General features: G+C 46.1%; 2 protein-coding genes across 3 annotated transcripts in view; one reads left to right on the plus strand and one right to left on the minus strand.

Moving 5' to 3' along the window:
• Window positions 1–16,874, plus strand: part of LOC136886934 (1-phosphatidylinositol 4,5-bisphosphate phosphodiesterase gamma-1-like) — a 737,826-nt gene that overhangs the window by 441,295 nt on the left and 279,657 nt on the right. The window lies entirely within an intron of this gene.
• Window positions 1–16,874, minus strand: part of LOC137503702 (ras guanine nucleotide exchange factor R-like) — a 101,649-nt gene that overhangs the window by 40,113 nt on the left and 44,662 nt on the right. The window lies entirely within an intron of this gene.

A 16,874-nucleotide genomic window follows, 5' to 3' on the forward strand; every position in this document is an offset into this window, starting at 1 on the left:
CGGGCTATTTCACTTCGTTAAATATCGCATGCATCTGGTCAAAATATTTTTTACTCCATAATAATTACCGCAACGGAAACAACTTCCCATTAGACACAATTGCTCTGTTTTGTGTATAAATCACAACTATGTGATTTTTTTATTAGTGACTCTGTGAGTTCTTCATTGCATTTCACCTTTGAGGTTGATAAATCATACTGAGCGAGTTGGCTGTACAGTGCCAGTCGTGTAGTTCCAAGCTTACATTCGGGAGATGGTGAATTTAAATCCCACCATCGACATTAAATGCTGGACTGTACCTTAATTTAAGGCACGGATGCTTCCTTGCTGGTTCTAGCCCTTTCATATCCCGCAATCGCCGAAAACCCTTCTGAGTGCGTTGTTAAATTGTTAGAAAACATGATCAATCATAGAGGACATGAGGAGATTTTCTACACCTGTGGTCATATAGGCTATTAATACCCTTGGACTGCCAAGATGACTGCTACCCAGCGAGATATTGGAGTGGCATGTGGTCACCGCAACGACATCCTCAGCCATATTGCTTGGCTTCCGCGTCCGCTGCCTCCTGTATCAACAGCTCTTCTGTTGGTCTCACGAGGCGAAATAAACCCCGTTACAGCTTTTTTTTATTTTTATTTTTTATTTTTCGGGGGGGCCCCCGAAGCCCGCTCCCCCCGCGTGACCATCGACTCAATCTACATGGCCTCCGACATGCTATTAGTTCTAAGAAGAAAAAGATAGCAGGGAGGAGTGGAAGTGTGATACTACAGGAGTATCTGCCTGTCCCCATGCTCAGCATGCTACCAGGCCAGATGTGGTGGTGGGTATAAATAGTGGTGTAATCAGGTAGTAAGGGTCAGGACAAAACCACATAGGCGGAAATAGAAAGGTGCCTACATGTAAAACCTTACATTTTGTAGATAGCACATGCAAGGATGTGGTTCTGGAGAGGTCCAGGTAATTGTGTTAGTTGGGAATAGGTATCATGCACAGTCATAAGCCTATTCCTCGCCATTCCAGTTATTCAGGGGATCAGTCCTTCTGGGCACTGCTGTGACTAGCGCGGGCCGTGCCGGTTGCCGAGCCATGCGGCAATAGCCACTAGTGCCTGCCGCACCGCCCGACCCCCTTGAGGTCCCTCGTACCCAGTCTCCAATCCCGGAGAATGAGGCCAAGCCCGCCGAGGCGGGGACCTGCTGGATGGTTGTGGGACATGGCGCCGGGCCTCCTTCCTCTCTGCCCGCGCCATGGCCCGGTAGACAGGGCAACTGCGATGGGAGGCCGGGTGGCCCCCCGAGCAGTTGGCGCACACCGGCGCCTCCCTAAGTGCTGCGCAGGCCGTGTAGTGGTGATCACCACCACAGCGGTTGCACCTCACCTCGAGCCCACAGCTGACCTGACGGTGGCCCCACCTCAGACAGCGGAAACACTGCAAGAGCTGTTGAGGGGGACGTTCTGTTCTCACCTGACTGCCGCTACCTGCTGAGGTCCTCTCCTGGTTGGCTCCTCGACTGACTGCTGTCCTGGGAGCAGTCTTGGGTTGCGGCTGGGCGGCCATCTCCTGATGGGCCGGCGTCGCCTTCTGCTTCCTGGTCCGGCGTCGGCTTCTTCTTCTTCTTCCCGGGCGTGTCTTCTCGGCAGGGGAAGAGGCCGCGTCCTGGTGGCCCTCCTCCCGGCCTGGTGACCCCGGGGTAGCTGGTGGTTCCGCTGCGTCGCCGTCTTCTTCCTTCTCCAGGCTGGCGGCGGCGGCGTCAGTCGGTGCTAGCACTCGACTGCGTTCCCTGTCCTGTGGGGCGCACATCGAGGCGAAATAAACCCCGTTACAGCCCTCAGTTCAGTACTAAAATCCCTAGACTGGCTGTGAATCGAATGCGGGTGGGTTATCCGGGTAAGAGGCATCTACGCTACTCCTATACCTCGAGGCTGGCACGATATATAGGGTGGTCCGGTCACTTCTTGTTATTTAGTACTAGCTGAAGTACGGGGTAATTATTTAGCATGTGCATGATTATATTTTTTGTCCACCCCTCACGTTATAAGTGGACATGCCTCTCCCTGACAGCGACTTGTCGTGACGTACTCGCTTCCTTGCTTTCTGTGGCCCTTTGCAGTTTAATATTTCTTGTATTACGGTACTGTATTGCTGATTTTGATTTCATGTCTTCCTTCCGGTATAAAAGAAACCTAAGTATCGGGTTTCGATATTGTAGGCCATCGCATCTAGTTTTATTTTGACTGTGATATTAGGGCTTCCGATGTAAAGGGAGTCTTTCTTCCTTCTCTCATTACGTTCCTTCATGACTTTTTCTGATTTCGATCATCATCTTTACAACTTTTCTTGCTGTAGCTAGCTGTAGTACCCGCCGTTGACGGGACAATCATCATATAGCATGCGCAAAGTTATCTAATTCCCCAGATACTTTCTACTAATATTCAGACATGCTGTTTTACTCGGGACGCAGATGAGTGGCAGCAATAGAGACAAAACACGTCACAACAGTGGCCAGAGTAATGTTATTGTTGACCAGTTTGTTGACCTTTCGATATTGTAGGCCCGCACGTTTAGTCTTCTTCCGAATCTGTGATATTAAGGCATCAAATGTAAGGGGAGTCCTTCCTTCTTTCATGACTCCCTCTTATCTTATACCTAAAACGAACCTTCCTTTATGGTTTTTCTATTTTTTTACAATCATCTTCACAATTTTCCTTGTCGATATGGACCGATGATAACATGGTTTTACACCTTAAGACAGTCATGACAAAAACCATCGCCAGTTAACACGGTTGAACAATATTTACATGTTAGCAATGCTCGGCTTTGATATGGACTAAGCAACGAAAGTCTAAATTCATGAATTCTGTTATCATAGCCGGTGCGATAAAACTGTCTAAGACATAAATGATCGGAAATTGTATTCGTTATAACATTTATTATGTAGTACTTTTCAAGAGAACCAATAACATAGGTAGGGCCTATTTAAAAATTAAATTTTGAGCGCCTTCCCCCAAACTACCATTTCATCCAGCGTGAATAAAATTATTTATAGCGTAGACTGTAGTGCCTTATTCCTTGACTTTACATACCGATTTTCATTAAATTCTGTTCTCTCATTTTCTCGTGGTTCGGCGTCGATACAGACTTAGCTACAAAAAAAATCGAAATTCATGAATATCTGTTAACCGAGCTCGATAGCTGCAGTCGCTTAAGTGCGGTCAGTATCCATTATTCGGGAAATAGTAGGTTCGAACCCCACTGTCGGCAGCCCTGAAGATGGTTTTCCGTGGTTTCCCATTTTCATACCAGGCAAATGCTGGGACTGTACCTTAATTAAGGCCACGGCCGCTTCCTTCCCACTCCTAGCCCTTCCCTGTCCCATCGTCGCCATAAGACCTATCTCTGTCGGCGCGACGTAAAGCAAAAAAAAAAAACATATGTTATAGCCGGTACGGTAAATATGTATAAGGTAAATCCGGGACATATGCCGCCCCGGTAGAGATGCCGCATACACTGTAGCTAAAGGTTCCCATCGTTACAGCTAGATGGCAATATGTGTGGTTTTTCAGTTTTTAAGGAAGAACTACTGTCTGCGAGTGTGACGAAATTTGCTCGTATATTACGCCAATTATAGCCGATATGAGGCGAGTACATGTTTCCTCCTGACAACGTTTTTGCGTGTGTTAATTTATTGTATATTGAGTTGGCTTCAAATGCTTAAATCAGACGTTTTTAGTACAGTAAGCGTCAGAAACATAACTGTAGTTGAGAGTAAGCTAATTTTGGGCCATGATAGCCTTGAGGTATGAAAACAGCAGGGTGCGGCGTCTCTCCCTGATAGTTGGGAGAGTTGCCGCACAACAATCCGGCTGAGATGCCTCATTGCTATCAGATTCTACAAGCGATCTGGAAACATTCAATACTATTCAGAGTGTACCGGTATTTTATTCGAATATTTTATCGTCTCACGATTCTTGATAAACATAATCTATTTTTATTAACTTCATCGGTAACATTATTTTATTATATAAAATTATATTATTTTCAGCAATAAAAATTTGCGACATGCCTGCTCAGTATAAAAGTAAGGGCACTGTTAAAAGACCTCAATGGACACAGCAAAATTTAAGAGAGGCTGTTAAAAGACTGAAAGCCAAGGAAATACTGATCAGGGAGGCAGAATGATACTACAGAATTCCGGAACGAACACTGAAACTTAGAATGCAGTCACGAAATCTGGAAAAGGGCTCTCTGAGTCCAGCAGGTATAGCTACTTCAATAATCACCGAAGTCAAAATGATATTCAAAAAAGGATGACTGTATCCAGTGTTTGAGTTACAAACAGTGACTGCATGAATCTTGCTCTACATATAACGACTGTTGCAGCAAAATTGCTAGAGAATAAAGTTTTAAGAAACAATCTGTAAAAACTTGTAAGAGGATAAACATCAGTTTTTGATTCATGAATCCTGCCTTTGACATGTTTCCAAATTACTGTGTCAGGACAGAATTATATTCATTATGATATTGATGTTTCCTTTATATAACACGAGGGTCCCGTGGTGTAGGGATAGCGTGCCTGCCTCTCGCCCGGAGGCTCCGGGTTCGATTCCCGGCCAGGTCAGGGTTTTCTCTCTCGACCTGAGGGCTGGTTCGAGGTCCACTCAGCCTACTTGATTGGAATTGAGAATCTATCTGACAAGACATGGCGGCCCCGATCTCGGAAGCCCAGAATAACGGCCGGGAGGATGCGTCGTGCTGACCACACGGCTCCTCGTAATCTGCAGGTCTTCGGGCTGAGCAGCGGTCGCTGTGCGGGCCAGAGCCCTTTCAAGGGTGTTAAGTGCCGTGGGGTTTTATATAACACAGTGAAGAATCTACTGCACAAGCACATTTATAGTAAATCGAAATTAAAATATGATTAATTTAATGTTGTAAATTATCAGATAGATTTTTTTCCATTGAATGATTATATTATGTGGATATAATTGTCTTGTAGTACGTTCTAGTGTTCGGTTATATTAAATTTGAAGAAATTGGCTTAAATTTGATTTTGTCATTAATTATTTTACTTGCGGCATCTCTCCCGAGCAAAGTCGGCATCTATACCGGGATCCAGGGAGAGACGCCGCAGATGCAACAATTCCTTTGTTCCCTCCTTTCTCCCATTTACTTTCAATTGCCAATATTTTGTTCATCCCTGATCAAATGTACATGTTTTCAAATTATGCGCGATGAATTTGCAACAATTTTTAAAGTAAATATACCAAGATATAACAAAAGACATAAAAAGTGCGGCAACTCTCCCGGAATTACCCTAAGACATAAATGATCGGAAATGTAATTCTATATAACTTTAGTTATGTAATATTTATCGATAGGACCACTAATAACGATATTTGAGAATTAAATTTTAGGCCTTTCCCTAAACTACAATTTCACTCAGCGGGAATAAAATAATTTATAGCCTAGATTGTAGAGTCTCATTCGCCGATTTCACATACCGATTTTCATTAAATTATTTTCAACCATTTTCTCATGACGCGCGTACATACATACATACATACATACATACATACATACATACATATATACTGACAGCCAGAGATGACGGAAATTAAAAAAGTGCATTTCCTTGCTACTGTGTGCATGGCCGATACAGAATTACCATTCTTTTTAAATTCTGAGCAATGTACAGGAAAACTCTATATTGCATATAGATAGATACATTATGAAACCCAGCCAACAGTGAATTTCTCCGTAAGGACGATATTGCTTTGACCGGGCGAGTTGGCCGTGCGGTTAGGAGCGCGCAGCTGTGAGCTTGCATCCGGGAGATAGTGGGTTCGAGCCCCACTATCGACAGCCCTGGAGATGGTTTTCCGTGGTTTCCCATTTTCACACCAGGCAAATGCTGGGGCTGTACCTTAATTAAGGCCACGGCCACTTCATTCCCATTCCTAGGCCTTTCCTATCCCATCGTCGCCGTAAGACCTATGTGTGTCGGTGCGACGTAAAGCCAATTCTAAATAAGATATTGCTTTGCATCTTGTCATTGTGGTCGCAGAGTAAATAGCCATAGAATTACCAAGGAAAACTGTACAATTTCCCCGCCCAGCCTTCGGCCATTATACAGACATGCGATTTATTGCTGCCTGAAATAAAACATATACTCGTAATACGATCGTAATATGATACCTAATGGTAGAACCTTAAATGAATGCCGTAAACCATGATTTAGATCTGGCACGGATATTAACTTTCGTAGTGGAAGGGCCGTAGTTTGTTACTACACTTCTAGCGAGTATAATTGAGGAGTGTCTGTTAAGAAAAAGGGTGTCATTTACACCTTAAGAAAGTTATAGGAAAAGCGCAAGAAACGTAAAATAAAAGGCACATGGAACACACTCATGGTCGGATTTGGCACAACTGTTAGGGAATTACATCTCTCTGGTCTGGATTACTCATGGTGATCGCTAATATTCAACTACTGTTATGCATATGGACGAAATATTGATTTATTTTTTGGAAGTTGATATAACGCCTTTTGAACAAACACTCCTCAATTTATGTTGGCTTTGAAGTTAAGTTGATAATATACCGGTCGCCTGTGGTCTCTGAATATCGGTATTGTAGAAGGTCGAATCCAGCCTTATGCATTTTTCTTATGTATGACTGATCGTGCCCCATTGTAACGGGGACACAATGTGTATCTCTCTTTTTTTTTTTTTTTTTTACGGGGGGCCCCCGTAGCCCGCTCCCCCGCCGTGACCATCGACTCAATCTACATGACCTCCGACATGCTATTAGTTTCTAAGAAGAAAAGAGATAGCTGGGTAGAGTGGGAAGTGATACTACAGGAGTATCTGCCTGTCCCCATGCTCAACATGTTACCAGGCCAGATGTGGTGGTGGGTATCAATAGTGGTATAATCGGGTAGTAAGGGTCAGGAAAAAACCACATAGGCAGAAATAGAAAGATGCCTACATGTAAAACCTGACATTTTGTAGATAGCACATGCAGGATGTGGGTTGGAATTTTCCAGGTTGTGTTAGTGAGGAGTAGGTATCATGCACAAGTCATGTCCATTATCCAGAAATGTTTGTTTGTTATATGGGGATCAGCCTTCTTGGCACTGCGGGATTTCGTGCGCGGGTCCAATGGCTTCTGGGCTTTGGAACCACAGGAAAGGTCCCATTGTCCAGCCGCCACTGTTCCCTGGTGCCAAGCCTCCATTTATGGAGAAGGGATAAGCCAAGCCAGCTGTATTGCTGGGGCTAGCGTCTTCTTCCTTTCTCATCCCTTGGGTGTGTCCCTGCGTTGCGGTGGTGGTCACTCATGTCACGTCTAATCTAGAGATAAACATACACATATATAAACAATGTGGCTAATCTTGTGCGATTGTTGTCCATGGGCGCTTCTTGAGGGGCTGGCCAGCTGCTCTCCCTCGTGTTACTGAAACATATACATAGAAATACAAGGAAGTGGAAAATATAATATACAATTTAATTTACAATTTACATACACTGGTTTTATTATTATTATTTATTTATTGTATTATTTATTATTATTATTATTATTATTATTATTATTATTATTATTATTATTATTATTATTATTATTGTGATGTTTGAGTGGTGTTGATTTGAGTATATTTTGATGAGTTATGCCTTAGAAGGAGTGTGGAGTCCGATACCTTCTATTCCTGTGGCTGAATAGTATTTGTTTTGGCGTGGGGTACTTTTTGTATTGGTCTGGGTCGTACCTTCCAATACTCCTGATTAGGGGATTGATTTTGTTGCCCCACGCCTTGGTGTACATTCGTAGTGTTTGCTTTCTAAGGTGGTATCTTATGGAGCGAGTGTTTGTTAGAGTGCGTAGGTACCTTATCGCCGTTCCGTAAGGGAGTTTCGCCGCTGCTCGCAGGCATTTGTTTTGTATGCGCTCGAGGCTGTTTATGTTGGTTTTGGCCGTGTATCCCCATGCTGGGGCAGCATACATGATGATTGGCCTAATTAAGGCTTTATACATGTTGACTGCGACCTTGGTGTTAATGCTGGATCTGCTGTTTAGTATGGGGTACAGTTTAACAAGCCTTATTTGAACTTTTCGCCTTAAGTCTCTGACATGATGTAGCATCGTTAGCTTTTTGTCTAGGATTACCCCTAGATATTTGGCTTTTTCGTGCCACTCTATTTGTTTGTTGAATAGTGTCAGTGGTTTGATGTTGGCGGGTTGGTGTGTGCGTCTGTTTTTACGTGTGAACATCACTGCTTGGCACTTCTCTACGTTGACTTTAATGCGCCATTTAGTGCGCCACGGTTCCAGTGTGCGCAGCGCTACCTGGAGCCTCTTTCTTGTGCTCAGGAGCTTTGTGGGTGCTGGACGGTAATTGCTGTCATCTGCATAGAGGTACGTGGTAGTGAGCTCTGCGGTCGGCATATCGTTGGTATACAGGACGAATAGGATCGGTCCTATTAGTGAGCCTTGGGCTACGCCCGCTCTGATGTTTCGAGTACTTGATAGAGTGTTGTGCACGTCTACTTGAAATTTCCTGTCTGTTAGGTAAGACTTAATTAGCCTTACATATCCTGGATGGAACTCGTAGTCTATCAGTTTTGCTAGCAGGCCTTCATGCCATACCTTATCGAAGGCTTTTTGTATATCTAAGAATACCGTGCCTGTATCCCTTCGCTTGTTAAACCCGATAGTGGCGTGTTCAAGGAACCGCGTGAGGAGTTGTGTGGAGGAATGTCCGTTACGGAACCCAAATTGCTCGTTTCTTAGTATTCCTTTCTCCTTTATGTGGTTTACGAGCCTTTTTAGCAGTATTTTCTCAAATACTTTTCTTAAGGCTGTTAGGAGACTTATGGGCCGGTAGTTGTTGGGATCCGATTTATCTTTCCCTGGTTTCCCGAATACAAGGATTTTTTCTAGTTTCCATTGTTCTGGGAAGTATTGCAGCTTAAGCATGGCATTTAATACATTGGTAATTATTGTGAGGGCTTTCCTGCTTAGTTTTTTGAGAACTAGATTCATGATATCGTCTGGCCCTGCGGCTTTTTTGGGGTTGAGGTGATAAATAATCCATTTTATTTCATGGATATTTGTCTTTTTAACTTCTGACCTAGGTGCATTGTTCAGAAATTCCTCTACCTTTGCTTCGGTTTGCCGCGTGAATTCGGGGTCGGAAGGACTGTCATTCGGTGTGAATGCTGCCTCTAATGTGTCAGCTATGATTGCGGCCTTCTCCCGCGTGTCGAATACTGGTCCATTTGGCCCCTTAATGGTGGGAATAACGTGTGGTTCGCGTGTGAAGTGTCTTGCTAGTTGCCAGACAGGTCTGGTGTTCGTGTCGAATTTTCGCAGTTTATTGTTCCATTCGTTGGACCGATGTTCTTTCAGGGCATTTTGAATTTCAGTGTTCAGCTGATTTCTCATTTCCCTGTCTATGTCGTAGTGGTATCGGGCCCAGCTTCGCCTGTGGCGGTTCCGTCTTCGAATGGGTTCCTTGACGGTGCTTGGAATTTCGAAAGTGTGCTCCTTATGTGTGTGGGTGGGTACGCTCACTTCTGTCGCTTTTTGTATTGCTTGATATTGTCTCCTCAATCTCGGCGGGGCTTTCATGGGTGTTGTTTTCTATTCTATTCCCTGTAACAGCGAATCAATTTTCCTTGCGAACTTGTCCCATTTGGCTGCTTTATAGTTTAGCCTTCGCTTGGGATTTAGTTCGTATCCCTCGGGGTCAGCATCCAGTGTTAGTAGTACTGGTTGGTGTCTTGATCCTAGATCATTGATCACCTTCATGCTGTATTCCAGTGGGATGTGATTAAGTAGGGCGATGGCTAGTATGTCGGAAGTGTGCCCTCTCGGAGCTAGGAAGGTGGGTTCCTTGGGTGCTGCTATGACGTATTCGCGGGCGAGCATGTGTTCGTATAGCGTGGTGCCTTGTTTGTTGGGTTTAAGACAGCCCCAGCTTTCGTGTTTCGAATTGATGTCTCCGCCAATTATCGTGTTTCTGGCTAGTCCTAGGAGTACATCAATGTCGCCTGTGTTGACTGTCCTTGGAGGGGAGTACGTTGCAATGACGTTGATTAACGTCCCACGTACTAACAGGCGTATCCCGCATGCTTCCATTGCCACTAGCTCTGGGATTTCAAGCTCCATGTGTTTTAGGTCCCTTCTTACCAGTACTGCTACGCCGCCTCTGGGTGAGGGTCTGTCGTACTTGTGTACTTTGTAGCCTTTAACTGTTAATTTCGAGCCTGGGGCGAGAAATGTCTCCGCGATTAGTGCTACGTGTATTTCATGCTTTACTAGGAAGGCTTCGAGTTCTATTTTCTTGTTACGTATTCCATCGCAATTCCAAATTAGAACTCTCAGTCCCTGTGTTTTGTGTGTGTTTATGTGGTGTGTATTTTGTGCAGCCATTTCAGGGAATAGAGATAAATGACTCGATGAGGTTTACTATTATCCTCAGCCACTTGAGATTCTCCTCCTCTGCCACCCTTTTTAGGAAGTTTAGTATGGTGGGTATCAGGATGGTCAGCGGTATATTTATGCCTAGTGACTTCAGTATGTCTTCGGCCGCATTGGTCTTCTGACCTGGAGGTTCTCGTGAAAGTTGTGGGTGGGGTAATGTGTTGAGTGTTGTGTTCGTGGTGGTGGGCGTGGTCTGGGTAGCGGATGCTTTGTGTGTAATCTTGCTTATCGTGCGCTGACTGCGAGGGGTGGAGCAGGCGGCGGGTTCTCCATTTAGTTCCTGCTCGGGTTCCCTAGGCGTGGTCTTAGCGTCCCTTTTGTTCTTGTTATTTAGTGGGTTGGCCCTGCCTTGGTTGTTTGAGGCTATATTTCTGTTGCCCGAGGCTTGGAGAGTGGGGTCAGGTTGGGTTTTGAGCCTCGGGGTGTCTGTCTTGTCTGGTTTGTTTGTTTTGGGTCTTGCCTCTGCCTGAAGGGCCTGTACAATTGGCAGGGCCTTTATTTCCTGGTTGGCCAGGTTTACCTGAGGGGCCTGGTTGGCTAGGGGGGCCTTTGTTACTTGGTGGGCGTTTTTGAGCCTCAGGGCGGCCACGCTGTTGTTCTCTCGCGCCCTTCGGTCTCTTAGCTCTGAGGGAGCTTTCGTATACCCTGCGGCTCGGGCATTCACTGTAGTTGGCCGCGTGTTTCCCCTTGCAGTTGCAACATTTAACAAATTCCCTTGTCTCCGCCATTCGGACAGTCTCGGGAGGAGTGGGGCCCGGCACACCACCTGCATCTGTGGCTAAGCTTGCACCCCACTTGGGAGTGACCGAACCTTTGGCACACTCTGCACTGGGTGCATGTGGCTTTAGGCCGGTAAGGCTTTACCTTTACAGTCATGTTTAGGAGGGTGCGCAGACTCTCCATCTTTTCCACTCCCGACTGGTCCTTTAGCGTGACAAGATATAGTGGGGCTTGTTTCCTCCCCTCCCTTGTTCGCATCCGCTGTACTGCCAGGACTGGGATTTGCTCAGCTGTAATGGCGTCGCCGAGCTCTTTGAACGTGTACTTGTTTACGGGGGTTCTGAGTACATATCTCTTAGTCCTCCCGTAGTTGAGCAGAGTGTACTGAATATCTTGCTCATCAAGTGCGATAGTTGCCAGGTGATAGCTTTTTTCTGAGTATAATATCAGCTGGACAGCTTCGTGCGAATCCCTCCTGGGCTTTACGAACTTATAGTTCCTTTCGCCGTGTGGGAGGTACTTGAGCAGCGCAGACTCAATTTTCATGAGGTCGTTGGTGTATATGGTGATTGGGTGGTTTCTCATGTTGTTGTGGTGTATCTTGGGTTGCTGTACAGTTGAGTTTAGGGACCCTTCAGAGCGGACAGAGGCGTTGGGTTGTTCGTTAGCCTGGGTTTCCTTACCCTGCTTACGCTCCCTCTGGCGTGCCCGTCTGCTCTTGACTGTTACATAGCGGCCCTGCTGGCTCTCCGGTTCGGGCGCCTGGCTTGCACTGCGCGCGCTGTGAGCTCCGGTACTACCCTGCCTTCCTCCTTCTCGGGTGTTTCCCTGGTCTGGATGACGAGAGACTCGTCTATTACCAGCCTTGAATTGTCCGAGTTGGAGTCTTTGGCCGTGCCGTTCCGGTCTGTAGCCTCGAACGAGTCCTCTAACTCCTCCCCACGGGAGAGGTTCGGCTCTTCAGGGCGTTGCCCCGGTTCCCGTTCGCTCTCCTGCTCCACATACCATTCTGCTCCGCCTTCCCAGTGCAGCGCGCTTCTAGATAGGGGCTCTGCAATAATGCTTGCCGGCCGGCTAGGTGCCGCTTGCACTGGTATGTGCGTCCCTGAGCTTATGTTTGTGGTGGGGGTGGTACGTGTTGTGGTGGTGGTGACTGTGTATGTTGTACTTGTGCGCGCCAAGTTTGCAATGTATCGCCCTGAGAGATGAATATTCTGCTCCAGGTATATAGCCTGCCCGTCGGGTGATGTACCCGGTACCAGGTTTGTTACACCTGTCCGCAGTGATTTTTCAGATCTCGTGCGGCGTTCGGTGTTTAAGGGGGCCTGACCACTGCGCGATACGCTCCCCGTGCGTGCACTGGTACTGCCGTCTGCGCGCACGGCGCTTAACGGTGTCCTCGCAGCCTGGGGGGTAGCCTGCATAGTGGCCTTTCTCCCCTTAAGGGTCTCGGTTGTGGAACCGATGACCGGTGAATTGTGTTCAGGGAGAGGGGGGAAGTGACACTCTGACAAGAGCGTAGCGGTGCTGGTCTGTGTGGTTATCAGCTCTTGTAGTCCCTGCATTTCGTGAGAGCGCTGTGAGAACGACCGGCGAAATGACGCCCGCTACTTGGGTTGAGTGCTGTGATAACAGCTGCTCCCCCTCGCGGCCGTCTCTGGAAGTTCTCGGTGCTCGAAGATTGTCTCTGAGGTACCAGGCTCATTGACAATTTGCTCTTTCGGAAGATAACTCTTTTGGAAAGAATGAGCCTGGTCCTGTGTGTGTAACTGTGGGGGCAAGCTAACAAGAACTAGTGAATGCGGGGTGATCCGACACGAACGGGTCCCTGGCTCACGGCAATCCCTGACTAACCCTAGGCACCGAGAAGCGGTAGCCGGTTGGGGCGAGTGAGTGTCCATCTCGAAGGTCTTGACGGTCTCGGTGCGCGGCGAGCAGTGCGTAGCACTACCCGCAGCCGATGAGAGGAGAGAGAGCGGAGCGATAGGCACGTAGGTCCTCTCGCTAGCGCAGTCGAACTCGTCCTCGTGATCTAATGTGTATCCACACCAACGAGCTAGAATAACATAGAGAGGCGGAAGCGCTGCCTGGGTGAAGCTAATACAAGACCAACTACAATATTATAGGTTGTAGTTGGTCTTGGCTAATAGAACGAACGTCCGCCATGTTTCCTGTTGTCACACAAGCAAGGGGGCATGGCCTTTAAATGACGAAAAGTGTAGAAAATACGCATTTTAGAATCACTGGTGGAGAATTAAAGACCGTTGCCGAAAGCTTAAAGCATTAAAGCGAATACCGCCACTTGATATTGCGGCACGAGGCCAACATCACGATCAGTTGATTGTAGGGTAGTTCGAAATCATCGCATAGTGACATACGAATAGGCCTCGAAATCGGAACAAGAGCGTTACCCTGCTTGGCTCTTGTGGTTAAGCGTAAATTAGAATAAAAACGATGGACATAAATATTTATGACAGGATGCCTTAAAATCATAGGGACCTACAATAGGTTACAACCTTATTCTGTTCATATTTTTAAAATTATTGCATCCTCATGAGTACTGCGTTCTTAATCTGTTTACCCTGTTTATCCTTGGTTTTTCCTACGGACTTAGCGACGGATCCCACCTCTACCACCTCAAGGACAGTGTTCTGGAGCGTGAGACATTGGGTCGGGGGATACAATTGTGAGGGAGGGCTGCACCTGCTATGCTAAACAGGGGCCTTGTGGGGGTGGGGGGAGAAGGAAGCAGCCGTGGTCTTAAGTGGCCTGGAGGAGAAGTGGGAAACCACGGAAAATCACTTCGAGGATGGCTGAGGTGGGAGTCGAACCCACTTCTACTCAGTTCCAGCCCTCGTGCGCCTTTTCAAATTTCGTGGCGGAGCTGGGAATCGAACCCGGGCTTCCAGGGGTGGCAGCTGCTCACGCTAACCAGTACACCACAAAGGCGGCCCATGAATACTTTACCACAATAATCGTTTAGTGTAATTATGTATTATAATATAGGGGGGATATCATGTTTTTCCCATTACCATATCATACGGGGATTACTAGCTGAAAGGTAAGCTTGAAAGTTGTCCATTGTGAAGTGTGGCATAGTTTTAAAAACCAAGGCAACAGACATCTACAATAAAGGCTGTATACATACATTTCAAAAATAGCAGTAAAATACTGTATTTACCATACTTGGTGTACGTTCGAACGAAATAAGTGTGTTTTTTGTTTTGTTGGTTTTTGTTTTTGTAGTTACGTTTTCTTGGTGGTGGGCGCTCCATTTCCTTTATTTGTAAATGTGAATGAAAATTAAATAGGGCTACAGAGCATAAGCAACTGAATTGAGTGGGATACCATTTATCTCTTTTCGCCCTCACAACTCATTGTTCCGTTAATTCCTTGTTCTTTAAACGAAATCTGAAACAAAATTCGATAAACAATTACCGTGGCTATCCGTACTTTCGCTAAGTAAACAATAAAATGGATTTAATTACAAACAGAAATTACAAAAAGGAATCTCAGCTATAATTCAGTAATACTTACTTAAAGTAGGATATATCCTTGGTTTTATTACTCCGATTAGTACAACCATACGCTGAGCTTACGGCTGGCATTCTTGAAAGCGAGAATCTATGTTTTCACTTCTTAAAACTTAGGGAATTAAATTGGCATGCACGATCTCCCTGTCACCTCAACATATGCTCTCGCGCCAATTCACCTTTTTTGACAACCGTTAACATGGCTACCCCTTATCAACTTGCTTCAAGCAGGGAGCGCTGATGACAGGCATACAGCCCCTCTGTGTTATTCTAGCTCGTTGATCCACACCTACCAGGTCACATCACAGCACTTATTTATTCACTAGTGATGTGCTTGAGCCCGGCTCGAGCTGCTCGAACAGATGACGTCAGAGCTCGAGCCTGTTCGAGCTTTGCTCGAGCTTTTGCGCGCGCCGCAACCTAGCGCCTTGCTGTTACTAACACCCAGCAAACTTGAGAAGGATATGTAAGAGTATTTATGCTGGACAGTACCGGTTCGTCCTCTCTACTGTTACTTCCGTGTATTTTGTACATAATATAATTTCGACCCATACCTATATATTGGAGACAATCAAAATTTGTGTTTGTGCGATGATTCGTTACACATGCCTCCATCCGAATAAACCAATTCTCTACTAAAATGTGTTGTTTGGGCCGTATAAAGACAGAAAAAGGAAACCATTCACGTGTCGTAATAGTTACATATTTAAATGGTTACAAGACTAAAAATGTATATTTTACCTGCAGTTGTTGTTGACACGTTTCTCGCTCGGGTGCATGGCTCAATGGTAAGCGTATTGGCCTTTGGTTACAGGGGTCCCGAGTTCGATACCCGGTAGGATCAGGATTTTTAAAACCATAATATGATGTCTTGTTTTATTTGTTCCAGATGGGCTCGAAAACTACTGAACCGATTGACCTGAATTATTGTAAATGATACAGCTTGAAATCGCGAATCACGTTTGAGTTTCATATAGCCTATATTTCACGCAATCAGACAGTAACATTGCTGCATCATAATAATTATACATGTATTTGTGTATACGATTGATGAAATGTCAATCCTTTCTTACTCAAAGTCTTCTATACGAGCAACAAGGGTAATACTCTCCCAAGGAGTGGATTCAAACCCCCCAACATTGAGGACAGAAGGAGAACCTCGCCTGAGGCGCTGCCAGCTGTCTTAGCCGCCCAAAGCATCGCATTGTAAGAATAATATTAACGTATTCATAATTTTGCACGGTCTAGAAAGCCAAGATTACAGACGAGAGGATCTGTCGTGCTGACCACACGACACCTCGTAATCTGCAGACCTTCGGGCTGAGCAGCGGTCGCTTGGTAGGCCATGGCCCGTCGGGGCTGTTGCGCCATGGGGTTTGGTTTGGTTTTTTATTCATAATGTTGCGTCCAACGTGCAGTTGTTACACGACACACACAAGTACTGCCTTGGGAGGAAATACTTCTGTTAATACGGGGGGAATATTACGGGTACATCCGTCGTCATTTTCATTGCATATTATCATAATCTAAGCCTTCTAATTTTATGGCCAACCTTTATTTCTCATAAGATATACGTCAATGACTGAATGTAGTAATATGTGAAAGCACGCACCTTCGTTATAAATATTATACACACACATGTGTGAAAGGTGCTTCACTTCATATGCTGTTTGCTAATCTGCACGCTCTATCTGTAGCCCGAGACAGACTCCGCCTTCGATCACGTGACTGCTCGAGCTTGCTTCGAACCTCGGCGCGTATCGGGTCGGCTCGATCCCGCTCTCTACGCGTGTGATGGGCAAACGATACCCGTGTTCGAGCAGGATCGAGCCGACCCGATACGCGCCGAGGTTCGAGCCTGTTCGAAGCAAGCTCGAGCTGTCACAAGACCGAAGGCGGATTCTGACTCGGGGTACAGCTAGTGATAGGCAAACGATACCCGTGTTGTAGCGGGATCGAGCCGACCCGATACGAGCCGAGGTTCGAGCCTGTTTGAAGCAAGCTCGAGCTGTCACATGACCGAAGGGTGAGTCTGACTCGGGCTACATCTAGTGATAGGCAAATGATACCCGTGTTGTAGCGGTATCGAGCCGACCCGATACGAGCCGAGGTTCGAGCCTGTTCGAAGCAAGCTCGAGCTG

This window comes from Anabrus simplex, chromosome 1, assembly GCF_040414725.1.
Source record: "Anabrus simplex isolate iqAnaSimp1 chromosome 1, ASM4041472v1, whole genome shotgun sequence".
Taxonomy (NCBI): domain Eukaryota; kingdom Metazoa; phylum Arthropoda; class Insecta; order Orthoptera; family Tettigoniidae; genus Anabrus; species Anabrus simplex.